This window comes from Lepidochelys olivacea (assembly GCF_965140295.1).
Source record: "Lepidochelys olivacea isolate rLepOli2 genome assembly, chromosome: 20".
Lineage (NCBI taxonomy): Eukaryota > Metazoa > Chordata > Testudines > Cheloniidae > Lepidochelys > Lepidochelys olivacea.
The window spans coordinates 12,470,535-12,489,909 of NC_140430.1; the positions used below are offsets into that span (position 1 = coordinate 12,470,535).

General features: G+C 49.0%; 1 long non-coding RNA gene across 1 annotated transcript in view; it reads left to right on the top strand.

Annotated features, from left to right (window-relative positions):
* The window catches only part of LOC311510733, a 33,071-nt gene extending 13,996 nt beyond the window's left edge, over positions 1-19,075 (top strand). The window contains exons 2-4 of the long non-coding RNA XR_014709129.1: positions 1,597-1,723; positions 17,348-17,605; positions 18,512-19,075. This is a non-coding gene — a long non-coding RNA (uncharacterized lncRNA). The remainder of the gene's footprint in view (positions 1-1,596; positions 1,724-17,347; positions 17,606-18,511) is intronic.
* The last annotated feature ends 300 nt before the right edge of the window (positions 19,076-19,375 follow it).

The following is a 19,375-nucleotide window of genomic DNA, read 5'->3' on the forward strand; positions in this document are numbered from 1 at the left end:
GGCTGACATGGGCAGTAGGAGATTTCAAAGAGGAATTGGGTGTTGTAATGCTATGGAGTGTGGTGGTGGGTGATTAAAACAATTTCCATAGGTAGAGAAAGGCTGGATGTTTCCAAGATGTTAGGTCCATTCTGAGAACATTAGAGGCACCATGGACCAACTGCCCTCCTAACAATACTATTGGTTCCTCCAAGTCACCCCTAGTAACCCCTCCAGCACTATACCAGCAGCCTCAATGCATCTCCAAATGATATGGAGAGTTGAAATCCAAAAAAGACAAAGCAATTCAATTTTGGATGGAGCGGGGCTACCCTGCAGCACCCCAACTGTACCCCCACTCCAGCTACCACTCCCTCCTCCCCTTCTATCTCCCCCCACCCCTGGCAGTGTCCTCTTTTTGGGAAACTGAAATATGCTATGACCAGTAAGGGCTGTAGCCTTCAATGGAAAGCGGAGACAATGTCTTGGCTGGTTCTTCAAAGCATTTCCCCTTCCTGACCAGCACCACTTAGTCTTGCCTAGGTTCAGCTGGAGTAGCTGCTGCTTGTCCAAGAACTGATCTCCTTCAGGCATTCTGACATTTCAGCAGTGGCGGTGGCTGCATCAGTTCAGAAGGAGATATAGAGTACATGCTGTGGGGGCTGAGTGCACTATGTCTCCCAGTGGACTCTTGTAGGTATTGAAGAGAAGCAGGGATAGTCTGGGTCCTGGTGGGACCCTTCTCCTTTGGAGAAGAGGCGTAGTGACCCATCCCTGATCTGAGTTCTGCTGGAAAGGAATGATTGGTGCCACTATCACGCTGGGCCATCTACTGCTGCTGCATCATGTAGGTGGGACAACAGCGCCTTGTGGGCCACTGTGCCAAAGGCTGCAGAGAGGCCCAGCAGTGTGAGGCTGGAGATCTTGCCTCTGTCCATGACCCCGAGCAGGTCATCTTTTAGTGCTGTGAGAGCTGTCTCTGTGCTGCCCTGGTCTGAACCCTAAATGTGTCTTTAAAAATCAGTTAGGAGACTGCAAACACTATTATGCATCAATCATAAGTCTGTTTAATGCGTGGTGTCCCTACAGAGCAGAGTTAAGGTCACCTGGAAACCGTAACTCTGTATTTCCATTCCTTAACACATTGGCATTTTTTTAAACTTTAACCTTATTCAGAATTTCCTGAGTTTGTAAAGTTTGTTCTTGGGATAATTACAACAGCCTTTTAATATTTTCATTCTTAAGTTACTGATATGAATTCAACCTTAGGTCCAGTTTAAGGTAGTTTTTATCTGGGATTAGATAGATTTGTTATTTACTTTATCATGCACAGTGGCTCAAATTCTGATCTCAATTACACTAGTTTGACAAAGCCTCTCATACTATCCAGTCTTTGGCTAATTCATGTTTTTTAAACTGTGGGACAATAATTAATGTGATGCGACTGTGTGTAACATTATTGCCACAACCTGAGTGTAGGTATTGTGCTGCCTTTCTGCAGCCAAGACAAGAGACGTCACCCTAAGATTGGACAGATTTCTGAAGTCGATGGGAAACGATCCACTGGTGATGGTTCAGATTGACTCTAATGACACTGCATCATTCGATGTCTTACAGATAGTAGATGACTTCAGGAAGCGTGCTGAAGACAAAGATATCCAAGCAATTGTCTCTGAGATCCTTCCCGTCCCATGAGCAAAGGAAGACAGAGGGCAGAAGATTCTGGAAGTGAACTGCTGGCTAGGTAAGTGGGGTAGGGTTTTTTTATGTGGAACATTCCAACATTCTATGCCAACAAGGGGCTGTATAGTTTGGATGGCCTCCACCTCAGTAGAAGAGGGACCAGTCTTCTCAGGGACAGTCATGGTGGCTACAATATCAGGAGGGCACTAAACTAATTACAAATGAGGGAAGATATGAGTACTCAGCACAAAATCGAAATGTTGAGAACAAAATTAATCAAGGAAGCAAAGAACATGAATAAAAGAAATTCTTGAATTGCCTATACACTAGTGCTAGGAGCCTGGGTAACAAACAAGAAGAACTGGAACATATAGTCGTATATCATAGAATCATAGAATATCAGGGTTGGAAGGGACCCCTGAAGGTCATCTAGTCCAACCCCCTGCTCGAAGCAGGACCAATTCCCAGTTAAATCATCCCAGCCAGGGCTTTGTCAAGCCTGACCTTAAAAACCTCTAAGGAAGGAGATTCTACCACCTCCCTAGGTAACGCATTCCAGTGTTTCACCACCCTCTTAGTGAAAAAGTTTTTCCTAATATCCAATCTAAACCTCCCCCACTGCAACTTGAGACCATTACTCCTCGTTCTGTCATCTGCTACCATTGAGAACAGTCTAGAGCCATCCTCTTTGGAACCCCCTTTCAGGTAGTTGAAAGCAGCTATCAAATCCCCCCTCATTCTTCTCTTCTGCAGGCTAAACAATCCCAGCTCCCTCAGCCTCTCCTCATAAGTTATGTGTTCTAGACCCCTAATCATTTTTGTTGTCCTTCGCTGGACTCTCGCCAATTTATCCACATCCTTCTTGTAGTGTGGGGCCCAAAACTGGACACAGTACTCCAGATGAGGCCTCACCAATGTCAAATAGAGGGGAACGATCACGTCCCTCGATCTGCTTGCTATGCCCCTACTTATACATCCCAAAATGCCATTGGCCTTCTTGGCAACAAGGGCACACTGCTGACTCATATCCAGCTTCTCGTCCACTGTCACCCCTAGGTCCTTTTCCGCAGAACTGCTGCCTAGCCATTCGGTCCCTAGTCTGTAGCGGTGCATTGGATTCTTCCATCCTAAGTGCAGGACCCTGCACTTATCCTTATTGAACCTCATCAGATTTCTTTTGGCCAAATCCTCCAATTTGTCTAGGTCCTTCTGTATCCTATCCCTCCCCTCCAGCGTATCTACCACTCCTCCCAGTTTAGCGTATATGAGCATACATATGATGTAGTTTGTATTACTGAAATCTGGTGGGATGATTCCTATGACTGGAATGTTAAAACCAATTTAGGAAGGATGAAGTGGGCAAAAGGGCAGTGGGGAGGGCACTCTGTCAAAAATGGCATTACCTGTTTCCAAATCACTGATAACTCAGAAGAAAATGATCTTGAATGCGTATGGATGTATGTCCTACCAAACAAAGCGCAAGATGGAGTGTTATTTGGTGACAGACACCAAATTATACTGGGGAATAGGACGGGCAGCTTCTGACGCAGTTTCTATAATGTGTAGGGAAAAAGCTGCATCTTCATGGGGGACTTCAGTTGGAGTGCCACGCCCTGGAGGTTGCATGCTGAAAGTACTAAAACATCCTTGAAATAAAGTCCAACCAGTGATATCTATGCGTGGTGTTTTAAAAGGGCCAGTTTCACAAGCTGAAAACAATTATGAGCCAAATCAGCTGGGACGAAGAATTTAATCAGAAAAATGTGAATAATAATTGGAATTGTCTAGGAACACTTCACTAGATACCCAAAAAGCCACAATAAAGGGAAAAGGCCATATTGGTTAAAAAAACTAACCTGATTTAGTGGAGAACTGAAGGCAGTTATAATTTAAATATGACTTAAGGACAATAAAAAGGAGGTTTTTAAAGTATAGTAGGAACAAAAAGAATCCTGACAATGGTCTTGGTTCATTACTAGATGGAAATCATAGAATCATAGACTTTAAGGTCAGAAGCGATCATTATGATCATCTAATCTGACCTCCTGCACAACGCAGGCCACAGAATCTCACCCACCCACTCCTGTAACAAACCCCTAACCTATGTCTGAGCTATTAAAGTCCTCAAATCGCTAAAGTCTAAACTTCCTGATGGCTAGTTTATATCCATTTGTTCTTGTGTCCAGATTGGTACTGAGCTTAAATAATTCTTCTCCCTCCATGGTATTTATCCCTCTGATATATTTATAGAGAGCAATTATATTTCCTCTCAGTCTACTTTTGGTTAGGCTAAACAAGCCAAGCTCTGAGTCTCCTTTCATAAGACAAGTTTTCCATTCCTCAGATCATCCTAGTTGCCCTTCTCTGTACCTGTTCCAGTTTGAATGCATCTTTCTTAAACGTGGGAGACCAGAACTGTACACAATATTCCAGATAAGGCAGAATTATCAATAATAATGCAGAAAAGGCAGATGTGTTCAATAAATATTTATTTTCTGTGTTTGGGAAAAAACAGATAATGTAGTCATTTTATGTGATAATGCTTTTTCCATTCCACTAATATCTCAGGATGACTGTGGCAGGATTAGCACCTTATTGCTGTCAGGGTTCCTTCCCCACTCTGAACTCTAGGGTACAGATGTGAGGACCTGCATGAAAGACCCCCTAAGCTTATTCTTACCAGCTTAGGTTAAAAACTTCCCCAAGGTACAAACTTTGCCTTGTCCTTGAACAGTATATTGCCACCACCAAGCGTTTAAACAAAGAACAGGGAAAGAGACCACTTGGAGACGTCTTCCCCCAAAATATCCCCCCAAGCCCTACACCCCCTTTCCTGGGGAAAGCTTGATAATAATCCTCAGCAGTTTGTATAGGTAAACACAGACCCAAACCCTTGGATCTTAAGAACAATGAAAAATCAATCAGGTTCTTAAAAGAAGAATTTTAATTAAAGAAAAGGTAAAAGAATCACCTCTGTAAAATCAGGATGGAAAATACTTTACAGGGTATTCAGATTCAAAATACAGAGGCAAAACCTCTGGGCAAAACCTTAAAGTTACAGAAAACAGGAATAAACCTCCCTCTTAACACAGGGAAAATGCACATAAAACAAAAGATAAACTAATCCGCCTTGCCTGGCTTACCTATATTGGTTGCAATATTGGAGACTTGGATTAGGATGGGTTGGAGAAGATGGATTTCTGTCTGGCCTCTCTCAGTCCCAAGAGAGAACAACCAGGTAAACAAAAAGCACAAAACAAAAGCCTTTCTTCCCCCAAGATTTGAAAGTATCTTGCCCCCTTATTGGTCCTTTGGGTCAGGTGCCAGCCAGGTTAGCTGAGTTTCTTAACATTTACAGGTAACAAGATGTTGTCTCTGGCCAGAAGTGATTTTATAGCACTGTATACAGAAAGGTGGTTACCCTTCCCTTTATATTTATGACACCGCCCCTTTGGTATGGGGAGGGATGGGGTGCCTGAGCCTCACCACTCCCAAGTCTACGCTCTCGCTTATCTGCAGGCGGACCGATGCAGCCTAATGGCCTCTCACCATGCAATCACCCCCTTCATCTGGGTAGTGAGTCCTAACGACCAAAGTCCATGTAATTCTTCCCAAACATCAGGGCTGTGTGGCTCAATGGCCAGAGTCCACAGAATCCCCCCCTCACAGGCGGCATAGTGCGGCCTAGCGGCCTGAGTCCCTGTAACTCACCCCAAACATCAGGGCTGTGTGGCCCAATGGCTAGAGTCCATATAACCCCCCTCGCAGGCAGGGTAGTGCGGCCTAGCGGCCAGAGTCCAAAGGGGGCAGGTGGCTGGGAGGGGTAGAGGGAACCAGGCCCACCCCCTCCTCTGGGTCCCGACCCAGGGCCCTGTTAGTGGCAAGTTCCCCTTGCCACCGGTTCGGTGGGGATCCGCTCGAAACACACCGAGCCTCTGTGCGGCTCCAAGGCTGTTTTCTTCTGAAGTTCCCCTGGGTCACTTCCTACCATAACTTCCAGGTCCTCTGTTTCGGGGGGTCCTCTGGTCAGTTCCCCTTCTGTGACCTACTTGGTCTGGGCATTGGTGCACATTCCAGCTTGGCTGGCTTCCAGATCCTGGAGCACATGCTGTCCCTCCTCAGGAGCTGGCGGTATGCCTCCTACTCCTCCAGCGGTCAGCCCAGACTGAGCAGCTCTGCAAACTTTAATACCTGTTGTCCAGTTGGAGCATGTCCAGCAGAACCTCAGGGGCGTGGCTTCCTCTTCCAGGAAGAAAGGATTAACCTCTGCAGTACCAGTGTGGGGCTGCTCTGCCCCATCACACACCCTCCCCCTTAAAACAACCTCCAGGGCCGGCTGACCATTGCCCGTTCCCTTCCCTACCTCTTCCCCGACTCGGGAAAAGAAGTCCACATTCCAATGGGCCTTCCCTGGCCAGTGTAACACGTGGAAGGAATAGGGATGAAGGGACAGATACCACCGCATGATTTGTGCATTTGTTTCCTTCATGCTATTAATCCATCTCAGGGGTGCATGGTCAGTCACCAAGGAAAAGGAGTTCCCTAATAGGTAGTACCTCAGGGCGTCAACCGCCCATTTAACTGCAAGGGCCTCCCGCTCTATGGTTCTATTCTATGGTGGAATACTGGGTTTCTCGGGGGAACAGCTTGCATCTTAGATACAAGATAGGGGGAGAAGAGCACCCCACCTCTGAGGCATCGGTCTGAAGGATAAAGGGCTTTGTGAAGTCAGGCTGTGTCAGTATTGGCTCCTGGGTCAACCGTTCCCGCAGGGTGCAGAAGGCCTTCTCACAGTCTTCCGACCATTGGACCTTCCAGGGCTGGGAGCTTCCCGTCAGGTCTGTCAGGGGGATGGGGAGCGTAGCAAAGTTAGCTACAAATAATTGATAATATCCGGCCAGCTCTATGAACTGCTGTACTTGGCTTTTTGTCGTGGCTTCTTCAAGACTTCCACCTTATCTACCAAAGGGCGGAGTTTCCCCTGGCCTACTGTATAGCCCAGGTAGGTCACTTCTTATTGGCCCAAGTGACATTTGGCTGGGTTTGCGGTGAGGCTGGCCTTGCCCAGAGCTTGTAGCACCTTGGTGAGGTGCTGGAGATGTTCCTCCCAGTTGGCACTGTAAACGACAATGTCATCAATGTATGCCGTGGCGTACGAACTGTGGCAGCCCCATGCAACCCAAAAGGCATCATCGTGAATTGGTAGAGGCTGAATGGTGTTGGAAAAGCTGTCTTTTCTCTGGAGGTGGGTGTCAAAGGGATCTGCCAATATCCCTTGGTCAGGTCTAGGGTGGAGATGAATTCTGCCTTGCCTAGTTGCTCCAGCAGCTCATCCACCCTAGGCATGGGATAGGCATCAAAGCAAGAGACCGCGTTCACCTTATGGAAATCAATGCAGACGCTGACTGTGCCGTCCGGCTTGGGAACTAGCACTATTGGGCTCCGCCATTTGCTCCTTGACTCTTCGACCACTCCCAGGGCCAACATCACCTCAAGCTCTTTCCGCACGGTCTCCTACGTTTTCTTTGGGAGCGGCTGGTGGTTCTCCCTCAACTTTGTGGCTGGGGATGGTGGTGATATGATGGCTGGTCAATGTGGTCTTCCCTGGCTGGGCTGACAAGTCGGGGGAAGGCTGATATCAACTGTTGTACCTGTTCCTGCTGTACCAGGTCGAGCTCCTGGTCTATGGCTGTTGCCCCTGGTTCTGCCAGTTCGCCGGCCAACAGCCCCAACTCGGGTTCTGGAGTGTACGGGGTGATCATCAGGCCTTCCCGGTCTCTCCAGGCCTTGAGGAGGTTCATGTGGTAGACCTTTGTGTCTTTCCTTTGGCCCGATAGCCGAACTTCGTAGTCGACAGGCCCTACTCATCTGGTCACTTCAAGGGACCTTGCCACTTTGCTAACCGCTTAGATTTGGAGGACGCGGTCCCCAGCCTCAAAACTCCTCTTCTTCACCCCTTATTATACTGAGCTGCTTGACTACGTTGGGCCTTCACCAGGTTCTCTCATGCCAAGGCTCCCAACTCTCAGAGCTGCTCCCATAGGTGGAGGATATATTGAACGGATCCGCTAACCCGGGTCTCTTGTTCTTCCCATGTTTCTTTCAGTAGATCTAGGATTCCCCGGGGTTTCCTCCCATAGAGGAATTTGAAGTGGGAGAACCCTGTGGATGCCTGTAGCACCTCTCACATGGTGAAGAGGAGCTCTGGGAGCAGCTTATCCCAGAGCCAAGCGTTGTCTTCCACGAACTTTCTCAGCATGGCTTTCAGGGTGCTGTTAAAACTTTCTACCAACCCATCTGTCTGAGGGTGGTAGACTGAGGTCTTAAGGACATGGATATTTAACAGACAGCATAGCTCAGCCATCAACCTAGAAGTTACATTAGTCTCCTTGTCTGTCAATATCTCCCATGGCAGATCGATGTGGGCAAAGATCTGCAGGAGCTCATTGGCGTTGACTGGGGTTGTGGCTGTTCGTAAAGGTACCGCCTCTGGGTACCATGTTGCATAGTCGACCACAACGAGGATGTACTTGTGGCCCGAGCTGCTCTTTTCCAAGGGCCCCACCAAATCCAGGCCAATCCACTCGAAGGGTGTTCCAATTACCAGCAAGGGCACAAGGTGGGCTTTTAGTGCCCCTTTCAAGCTGGCCTTCTAGCACTTGTGGCAAGAAGCACAGTAATCCCACACCTCTTGATGGATGCCCAGCCAGAAGAACCTCTGGACCACCTGTTGCCGCGTTTTCTCCCTCCCCAGATGCCCGGCCCAAGGTACTGAGTGAACCAAGTGAAGTAAGTTCCACCGGAACCACCGCAGGACCAATAGTTGGCGCAGTTCTTTCGTTTGTGGTTTCTGGACCACCTAATAGAGTAAGTCATTATGGATTTCAAAGCGGGGGCCTTGCTGTCAGTGTCGGGGCTGGTCTTCTTCCCCAGGGGAGTCTGTCGCCTGCTCCCAGGCCTCGCTGAGGGTGGTGTTTGCCCTTTGTTCTTCTAGGAAGTCAACATCGATATCCAGCCATCCCTGGCCCTCCCTTGTCAGTGCCTCGGCAGGGACTCAGCCTCTTTCGGCTATCTCGGGATTCTCTGAGACCCCCTCTAGGGGGTCATCCGGCGCTGGTCAGCCTAGTAATCCACGCCTCCCTGCCCGCAACCTCCTTTTTCCTGACAGGCTGGGTACCCCACTCCTACAGGAGCTCAGCAAAATCCAGCCAATCGCGGCCCAGAATCACTGGGTAAGCTAACTTCGAGGCCACCCCAACTAGGCACCTCCCTCCTTGCTGAGCAGCCTCGAGCTCCACCCAGACGGTGAGGTAGGGTTTCACGTCTCCATGAATACACTGAAGGCGTATGCGAGCCCCTGTGTGACCGGAGGGTTCTATCAGCCCAGCCCGGATAGCTCTCTGGCTACATTGATGAGGCCTCATCTGGAGTACTGTGTCCAGTTTTGGGCCCCACACTACAAGAAGGATGTGGATAAATTAGAGAGAGTCCAGCAAAGGGCAACAAAAATGATTAGTGGTCTGGAACACATGGCTTATGAGGAGAGGCTGAGGGAACTGGGATTGTTTAGTATGCAGAAGAGAAGAATGAGGAGGGATTTGATAGCTGCTTTCAACTACCTGAGAGGTGGTTCCAAAGAGGATGGTTCTAGACTATTCTCAGTGGTAGAAGAGGACAGGACAAAGAGTAATGGTCTCAAGTTGCAGTGGGGGAGGTTTAGGTTGGATATTAGGAAAAACTTTTTCACTAGGAGGGTGGTGAAACACTGGAATGCGTTACCTAGGGAGGTGGTAGAATCTCCTTCCTTAGAAGTTTTTAAGGTCAGGCTTGACAAAGCCCTGGCTGGGATGATTTAATTGGGGATTGGTCCTGCTTTGAGCAGGGGGTTGGACTAGATGACCTCCCGAGGTCCCTTCCAACCCTGATATTCTATGATTCTATGATACACCCTGAGTCCATCAAGGCCACAGTAGGTGTCCCGTCCACTTTCACTGGTACAACAATCTTACCCGGCTCCCACTTCCGGGCACGTTGACCCGTGGCCCAAACCTGCCCATAATTACAATCCATGTATGGGCACTCCCTCTGGAAATGCCCGATCTGTCTGCACTCATAACACCAGTCTCGCCTTCCTTCTCCAGGTGGGATGTTTTGTGGGGGTGCTTTGCCTTCCTGACGAGTCATCTTGGCTCTACGTGACATCTATTGAGTCCCTTGCACTGAGGGTTGGTGGGGCGTACAAATGGTAGCCCCCTCCCATCTTGCGCACCACCCATGCCGGAGTTGAGTTCCGTTCACCTGCCTTCCCCAATCTGGAGCCAGACTTCTCCCCTCCTTCCATTGCCATATAATACTCCATTAAGGAGGTCGCATCAGCGAGGGTCTTTGGGCAGGTCGCTGCACCCACTCCTTCCCCCTGGCAAGCAGGGTCTGTGTGCTCTAGGGCCACAGTCTCAGCTACTTGAATGCTTGTCTGGTGTTCTGGTTCTAGCCACCTCCAACAGAGGTTGCGGATTCGCTGCATCATGACTCGTGGTTGGGCCCCCAGCGGGCACTGCTCTTGGCGGAGTCGCTGGCAGTAAGTGTCAGGGTTGATGCCCGTTTGGTCCAAGGTGGCTGCTTTGACCTTAGAGTACTCCAGCGCCTCCTGCGGATCGAGGTTGTGATAGGCGGATTGAGCCGGGCCAGTTAAGTAAGGGGTTAAGATAGTGGCCCAGTGTGCGGTGGGCCACTGGATGGCAATTGCAACCCACCCAAAAGTCATGAGAAAGGCCTCAGGGTTGTCCCCGAACCCCATCTTTGTTAGGTGCACTGGTGGTCCTCTGAAGTCATCCCTGGCCCCGCCCCCGGACGTGGCTGCGGGAGGACTTGGTGCGTGTGTTAGCAAAGTCACCCTCTGCTGGAATAGTCTCTCCTGGTTTGCATGTTGCTGGGCAGTCAGCTCCCGAATCAGCTGCTGCTGCTGTTCTTGCAGCTGTGCCGCCTGCAACTGCTGTTGCGCTGCGAGATGTTGGAGCACCTGTGCTTGCTGCTGCTGCTGTTTTGCAGCCTGATGCTGTTGGTTGTCCAGCAGCCATTTCAGAAGCTTCTCTGGCTCCATCTTGGGTGTCTGGGGCCTTCTTTCAGGCCCTGATCACTGCCCACATTCTCCACCAGTTGTGGCGGGTGTAGCACCTTACTGCCCCTTCAGGGCGGGGAGGGGATGGGGTGCCGGAGCCTCGCCACTCCCAAGTCCACGCGCCCGCTTCTCTATGGGCAGCTCGATGCGGCCTATTGGCCTCTCTCCATGCAATCACCCCCTTCGTCCGGGTAGCGAGTCCTAACAGCCAATGTCCATGTAATTCATCCCAAACATCAGGGCTGTGTGGCCCAATGGCCAGAGTCGCAGGTGGGGTAGTGCAGCCTAGAAGCCAGAGTCCCTGTAACTCACCCCAAATGTCAGGGCTGTGTGTGGCCCAATGGCCAGAGTCCATATAACCCCCCTCACAGGCGGAGTAGTATGGCCAAACATCCGGAGTCCATGTGATTCCCATGCTGGGCCGCCCCTCCAAAGGGGGCAGGCAGTTGGGAGGGGTAGGGGGACCCGGGCCCACCCTCTTCTCCAGGTCCTGACCCAGGGCCCTGTTAGTGGCAAGTTCCCCTTGCCACCGGCTCGGCGGGGATCCGCTCAAAACACGCTGAGCCTCTGTGCGGCTCCAATGCCGTTTTCTTCTAAAGTTCCCCCGGGTCACTTCCTACCATAACTTCCGGGTCCTCTGATTTGGGGGGTCCTCTGGTCACTTCCCCTTCTGTGACGTACTCAGTCTGGGCATCGGGGTGCGTCCTGGCTTGGCTGGCTTCCGGATCCTGGAGCACAGGCTGTCCCTCCTTGGGAGCTAGCGGCCAACCTCCTTCCCCTCTGGCGGTCAGCCCAGACTGTGCAGCTCTGCAGGCTTTTTTACCTGTTGTCCAGTTGGAGCATGGCCAGCAGAGCCTCAGGGGCGTGGCTTCCTCTGCCAGGAAGAAAGGATTAACTCCTGCGGTACCAGTGTGGGGCCACTCTGTCCCATCACAAGGACGTTAAACAGAAGCTACTAACGTTAGACATTTTTAAATAAGGAGGTCCAGATAACTTGCATCCAAGAGTTTTAAAAGAGTTGGCTGAGAAGCTCCCTGGAAGGTTAATGTTGATTTTCAATAACTCTTAGAACACTGTGAGAATGCCAGGAGAGAAAGATAATGTACCAATATTTTAAAAAGGTAAATGGGAAGACCCGGAAAATTATAGGCCTGCAAGCCTGACATTGATCCTGGGCAAGATAACGGCATGACTGATACATGATTAATAAAGAATTAAAAGGAAGATAATATAATCAATGCCAGTCAATATGAGCTTATGGAAAGTAGATCCTATCAAATTAACTTGATAGCTTTTTTTTATGAGATTCCAAGTCTGGTTGATGAAGTGCTGATGAACTATACTTAGTCTTCTGTAAAGTATTTGACTTGGTACTGCATGACATATTGATTAAAAAATTTAACATGGTGCACATTAAATGGATAGGTCTCCAAACGTAATTGTAAATAAGGAATCATCATAGAAGGGTTGTGTTTCTAGTGGGGTTCCACAGGGATCAGTTTTTGGCACTACATTATTTAATGTTCTTATTAATGACTTGGGAGAAAAGATAAAATCATCACTGATAAAGTTTGCAGATGACACAAAAATTGGGGGAGTGGTAAATAATTCACTAATACAGAGTGATCTGGATCACTTGTTAAACTAGATACAAGCAAACACTGTGCATTTTAATATAGCTAAATATAAATGTATACAACTAGGAACAAAGAACGTAGGCCATACTTACAGAAGAAGGGACTCGATCCTGGGAAGCAGTGACTCTGAAAAAGATTTGAGTATTGTGGTGGATAATTATCTGAGCATGAGCTCCCAGTGTGATACTGTGGCCAAAATCCTTGAATACATACAAAAGGGTATGTTGACTAGGAATATAGAGGTTATTGGACCCCTGTATTTGGCACTGGTGTGACTGCTGCTGGAATACTGTGTCCATTTCTGGTGCCCACAGTTCAAGAAGAATATTGATACATTAGAGAGGATTCAGAGAAGAGCTACGAGAATGAGTAAGATTAGACAACTTGGCTTATAGTGAGAGACTCACGGAGCTCAATCTATTTAGTTTAACAAAGAGAAGATTAAGGAGTGACTTGATTACAGTCTTTAAGTGCCTACTTGGGGAACAAATATTTAATAATGGGATCTTCAATCTGCCAGAGAAAGGTCTAACACAATCCAATGGCTAGAAGTTGAAGCTAGACAAAATCAGACTGGGAATAAGGTGTAAATTCTTAACAGTGAGAGTAATTAACCATGGGGTTGTGGTGCATTCTCTTCACTGACCATTTTAAAAACAAGATTGGATATTTTTCTAGAATATCTGCTCTAGGAATTATTTTGGGGCAGGTCTCTGGCCTTTGTTCTGCAGGAGGTCAGACGAGATGATCACAATGACCCCTTCTGGCCTTGGTATCTATGAACCTCAGCTTGACAAGATCCTGTCCTCTGATGTCTGACCTCTGGCACTGAGTGTCAAATTATCACACTGGCTGCACCCTGAGTAGATAATGGAATGAGGCAGCCCTGCAACAGCAGGTAAATAGCAGGGCATTCATAGCAGTCATGGGGAGTAGTTTGGGGAGTAGTTCTGTCCTGCATCCACATACAAACTCTAGTCAGCTAGTGCAGTTGTACTGCCCTCTGGGTCCCCATCCCACACTTCCCAGCACAGCTGTCAGGAACTCAGCTGGCTCCAGGCACGGTCGTCTAGCAACCCAATGAGCTTGACTGGGCCCAATAACCCCCCACCAAGTGACTGTGCTCTCTGGACAGCACGGCCAACAGCTCACCATTTAAGCCTTGTAGCAACAGCAGCACTGTGGGTGCTCAGTGCGTTCCATGCCCCACTGCTGCACCAACCCTGCTTCCTGCACCAGCCCTTGTTCCAACCTGTGTCTGTTCCGCTCTAGCCCTTGTCCCTATCTTCCTCAGAACTCCCGACTCCCGGCTCCGACCACTGACTTGTCTCCGGTCCACCACTCCGGCTCTGCCCTTTGGTTCTGTTCTGGCTCCTGGCTCTGACCATTAGCTTGTCCCTTGACCATGCTTCCAGTACTGCCCTCTGAGTCTGCTCCAACCACTATACCAGACTCCTGTTCCGATCACTAGGTTGCATCACCCAAACCCCAGCATGGGACAACAGCCTCCCAAAGAAGTGGCTTATGGGAGATTTTGAAAAAGTCTAAGAGGTTTGTGGGAGAAGGAGCCAAGGCGGGGCTTTTCAAAGGAACCCAAGGGATTTAGGTGCCCAAATCCCACTGACTCCATTAGGCTGTTTTATAAACATCATCCTGAATTACCATAACTGCCTGGGAAACACAGACCTAGCCTTGAAGGCCGCTTAGCTCTAGTGTAAAGCTTGGCCTCTCTGGTACTTTTTGTATCCCTTCCCCCTCTCTCAGGGAAATGCTCCCAGCTGCCCCCTGAGATGAGTCTTTCTGAAGCCCCAGCTCTCTTTAGCTGTGGAACCCACAGGGAGAGCTCCACATCAGGGCTTTGGCAGTTCCCAGACAATTTCCTTTGGTCTGAGCCCAAATTTCAGCAGAGTGAAGCACGTGCCAAAATGCTCATCTGGCAATGACTAGCGAGGGAAAGGAGGTGGGGGAGGGGAGAGGAACAATCTGCACTGCAGCCCCAGTGCGTTCTCTCTGCTCTGCACATATCTGAGGTGCGATTTGCATCCTGAGTCACTGGCTTTTCCATGGGGCATTGCAGGACAGATTCATGATGGACCAGAGGGTGTACCTTTCATCTCCAAGAATCCCCAAACACTTTGAAAACTCTATGCACCTGACAGCACTGAAATGCAGCCATCTCTAGTGTGGAGGCCAACAACCAGCCAATGTGGGAAGGAAAATATTGGCCAGATTCTGAGTTCTCTGAAAAGCATCTTCTGATGGTCAGAGAAGGAAAGGCTGAGTCAGAGGCCCTGGGATTGGAACCCTTAGGGCCCGATTCTTTTCTGACACTTGTTTAAAATGAATCTTTAAATCCAGATTGGAAATCCTTCTAAAAGATTTGCTGTAGGTCACCCAAGGGTGACTGGGCTCGATGGGGACGTTCTGTATTAGGCAGGGTGTAAAACACCAACTTAAGCTAAATCCATATAAGACACAGTTATTCTGAAATAAGAATGTCCACACCCAGGGTCTTATCAAAATACCTGAAGGTGCCAATTAAAGCTGACTTTGGTCTTTCAGTGCAAGTTGACATGTAGACCAGCCCTTATACCAAGGGAGCCCCTGGCCCTTGTACTGTAATGATCAGTGCAGACAGCACTTCCACCAATACCTGGTTCTGTATCTTTATCTACTGTTAAGTTGCTATCTTGTTTTGATGTTGCATTGTTGTCTGGGTTCAGATGGCAGGGCTAGGAGGAGGTTAAGTTCTGCCGGTGTGTGCTGGAGTTGATACTTGAAGTGTCCCAATAAATCCTTTTATTCTATACAAAAGTTTTACCACTGGGGCATCAACGTTCAGATGGCAAAAACACTTATGTCACAAGAAATGTACAGGTCATGTGGATGAGAGTAGAATCTGTGAGCACATCACAGACTTTGATGAATGAATCATGCATCCGATAAAGTGAGCTGTAGCTCACAAAAGCTTATGCTCAAATAAATTTGTTAGTCTCTAAGGTGCCACAAGTACTCCTTTTCTTTTTGCAAATACAGACTAACACGGCTGCTACTCTGAAACCAGACTTTGAACTGTTGCTCTTGATGAACAGTGATCTGATTAGAAAGCAGCACAGTACCAAAGCATTTTACATCAGCTTCTCAATGTGGATTATGGTTCTTTCAGACAATTACACAAACACCTATATGACCACTATGGGGGGGATTGGCCCTTCTGAAGTTCTGGAAGGAATGACAACCAAAGGGTCAGCAGGAAGGTAACCCCCTGTATAGTTGTTTGTGTGCTTTGCAGAGACTGTTTGACAGGGCTTTCCCTGCACCAAGCTGTCTGGGACAGAACGTGTTATACTAAATCTGCAGCTGGCAAACCATGGGAAACCATGAGAGAATCCTGGGTGAAAAGTCAGTTTATGAATAGTTTAACAAGAGAATTTAATGGCTTGTTGTGAAAGATAACATGGGCAAACTATGACCCGCAGGCTGGATCCAGCCCGCCAGCCGTTTTAAGCCAGCCCTTAAGTTCCCACTGGAGAGCGGAGTCTGGGCGCTCCAGCTGGAGAGCAGGGTCGGGGGCTGGCTCCCTTCTGGTGCTCGAGCTGGGGTGCAGGGTCAGGGGCCGCTCCACGTGACTCCCGGAAGCTGCGGCATCACCACCCTCCGGCGCTCCAGCCAGGGAGCAGGGTCGGGAGCCCCTCCACGCGGCTCCTGGAAGCAGCGGCATGGCCCCCCTCTGGCACTCCAGTGGGAGCTGCAGGGGCAGTGCCTGTGGACAGGGCAGCGTGCAGAGCCGCCTGGCCATGCCTCCGCATAGGAGCCAGAGAAGGGACATACCTCAAGCGGCTCCCAGAAGCAGTGGCAAGCATCGCCCAGAGCCTGGACTCCTGAGCCTTTCCCCATGCCTGATCATGTGAATGAACTAATGAGCATAGCAACTGAAGGAATGGAAGTACTGGACACATGAGAAGCCACCAAATATAAATGCATTGCATTCAGGAATTTCATTAACAGAGTTGTGCAAAATTATAACAAGAAACCAAGAAGGATGTAGATGTAGTGCTTCATCGAAGGCTTGAGTAGCCAACTTTAATTTGTGTGATGATTTTAAACATGAGTTAAATCTAATAAAATGGTCATGAAACATTTTTCAGTTGTTAATATGGTGCCATATAGCCCACCTTCACCCTCACGGTCTCACCCCTCATCGGCCCTGATTAAATTCGAACACTCCCACTAATTTCAATTCCTGGGGAAAATACTGCTCCCAGCCTTGCTCCAGCCCTGCTCCTGCCTTGGACCCAGCCTTACCCCTGCCTTTCCTAACTTCAGGTAACCCAGTACTGGCCATGGCTCTGCTTCCTAACCCTTGATACTAACATCTGGTGTCTGACTCTGGTTCTGACCCTTGGTTTCAATTCCTGACTAGTGACTTCTGCTCTAACCACTAGGCATGACCACCCATGTCCCAGTAACTGACACCTTGGGACATCTCTTGGGGCTTTAGAGTGCCTACTTTAGAGTACTATGTCTACACAGTGATGGAGATGCACTGCTCCCTGGGGTGGCTCAGAATAAAGTTGCAATAATACCCCTAAAAGTAAATGACTGCTGTAGTGAATTTGTAGGAGTGTTTGAAGCTACCAGTATCCTGTCAGGGCTCTGTTTAGCAGAACTCTGTTTCAAAGTGGACCAAAGGATGAGTTTTGGGAAAGAGCAATTAACACAACTGACCAGGAGATGCAGCTAGTGAAAAATCAGACCATGGGGGCAGCATCCAGTGTAGCTGGTGTCCCAGGGCCTCTCACAAGGGCAGAGATAGAGAGCTGCAAGGCAGCCCAGTCAGTAACAGAACTAGGGGCTGACTTGACAGAAGCAGCCATAGAAGGAAGTGGTTAGAACAGCTGCTCTTAGGATATGCTTGTGTGTTCTCCAGGAACAATGAAGAGCTTGGGAGATATGATTGGGTGCAACATTGGATAGTGCTTATGTAACCCACACACCTCCTGGGACCACCGGGACCACTTAGCCCTGGTCTACACTACAAGTTTAGGTCGAATTTAGCAGCGTTAGATCGATCTAACCCTGCACCCATCCACACAACGAACCATTTTTGTCGACTTAAAGGAACCAATACCCTCCCAACCCTCCCAAGGTGGGCTCCCGGACCTTGAAGGTGGAGAAGGCACCTCTGGTGAGTGTACCTTTGTAAATATAATACATGGTTTAAAAGCAAGCATGTTTAATGATTAATTTTCCCTGAAGACTTGGGATGCATTTGTGGCCAGTACAGCTCCTGGAAAAGTCTATTAACGTGCCTGGGGATGGAGCAGAAATCCTCCAGGGACATCTCAGTGAAGCTCTCCTGGATGTATTCCCAAAGCCTTTGCAAAAGGTTTCTGGGGAGGGCAGCCTTATTCCATCCTCCATGGTAGGACACTTTACCATGCCAGGCCAGTAGTATGTAGTCTGGAATCACTGCATAACAAAGCATGGCAGCGTATGGTCCCGGTGTTTGCTGGCATTCAAGCAACATCCATTCTTTATCTCTCTGTGTTATCCTCTGGAGAGTGATATCATTCATGGTCACCTGGTTGAAATAGGGGAATTTTATTAAAGGGACATTCAGAGGTGGCTGTTCCTGCTGGGCTGTTTGCCTGTGGCTGAAAAGAAATCATCCCTGCTTTTAGCCACGTGGTGGAGGGGGCCCCGTTCAAGCTGAGCAGTTCGTGTTTGGCTGGCAGGGATCTTCCCTGATACTAGTCACGCAGTGGGAGGAGGGGTGAAGCGATCATCCCAGAGAATTGGGTGGTGGGGGTTTAGTTGGGTTTCTGCTGCATGTTAACCCGAAAACTGCAGTCCCTCCTTTTAAATGGCCAACTCAACGGGTGCTTGGTATGGGAAAGGAGGGGGCTTCTGTTTGAAACCATTCACCATGAAATGGTTTCAAACCATTCACCGTGAAATGCCAACCCAACAGGTGCTTGAAATGGGAAAGGAGGGCGCTGCTGTTTGAAACCATTCACCATGAAAGAGTCTACCCATTGTTCTCGAAAATGTGTCTTTTTAAATACTACTTTCCCTTTTTTTCCTCCTGCAGCTGCAAATGTTTCAACGCTCCCCCAATCATCTCCATCCCAGAGGCTAGCGCAAATAAGAAGGTGAAAAAAATGCACTCGCAATGAAATGTTCTCTGAGCTCATGCAGACTTCCCGCACTGAAAAAGCTCAGCAGAATGTGTGGAGGCAGACAATTGCAGCATTCAGGAAAGGAGAAAATGAACACGAGGAGAGGTGGCAGGAGCAAGATGATAGGTGGCAGCAGCTTGATGAGAGGAGGCAGGAGACAATGCTGAGGCTACTGGAGGATCAAACTGATATGCTCCGGCGTATGGTTGAGCTGCAGGAAAGAGCACATACCGCTGCTGCAGCCACTGTGTAACCGCCCACCCTCCTCCCCAAGTTCCATAGCCTCCTCACCCAGACGCCCAAGAACGCGGGGGGGGCCTCCGGGTACGCAACCACTCCACCCCAGAGGACTTCCCAAGCAACAGAAGGCTGGCATTCAATAAGTTTTGAAGTGCAGTGTGGCCCTGTCCTTCCCTCCTCCCCTCCTCCCCCACCTCACCTGGTGCTTCTCTCCTCCCCCACCCCTCCTGGGCTAGCTTGGCAGTTATCCCCCTATTTGTGTGACGAATTAATAAAGAATGCATGAATTTGAAACAACAATGACTTTATTGCCTCAGCAGGTGGTGATCAAAGGGAGGAGGGTGGTTGGCTTACAGGGAAGTAGAGTGAACCAAGGGGCGGGGGCTTTCATCAAGGAGAAACAAACAGAACTCTCACACCGTAGCCTGGCCAGTCATGAAACTGGTTTTCAAAGCTTCTCTGATGCGCAGCACGCCCTGCTGTGCTCTTCTAACCTCCCTGGTGTCTGGCTGTGTGTAATCAGCGGCCAGGCGATT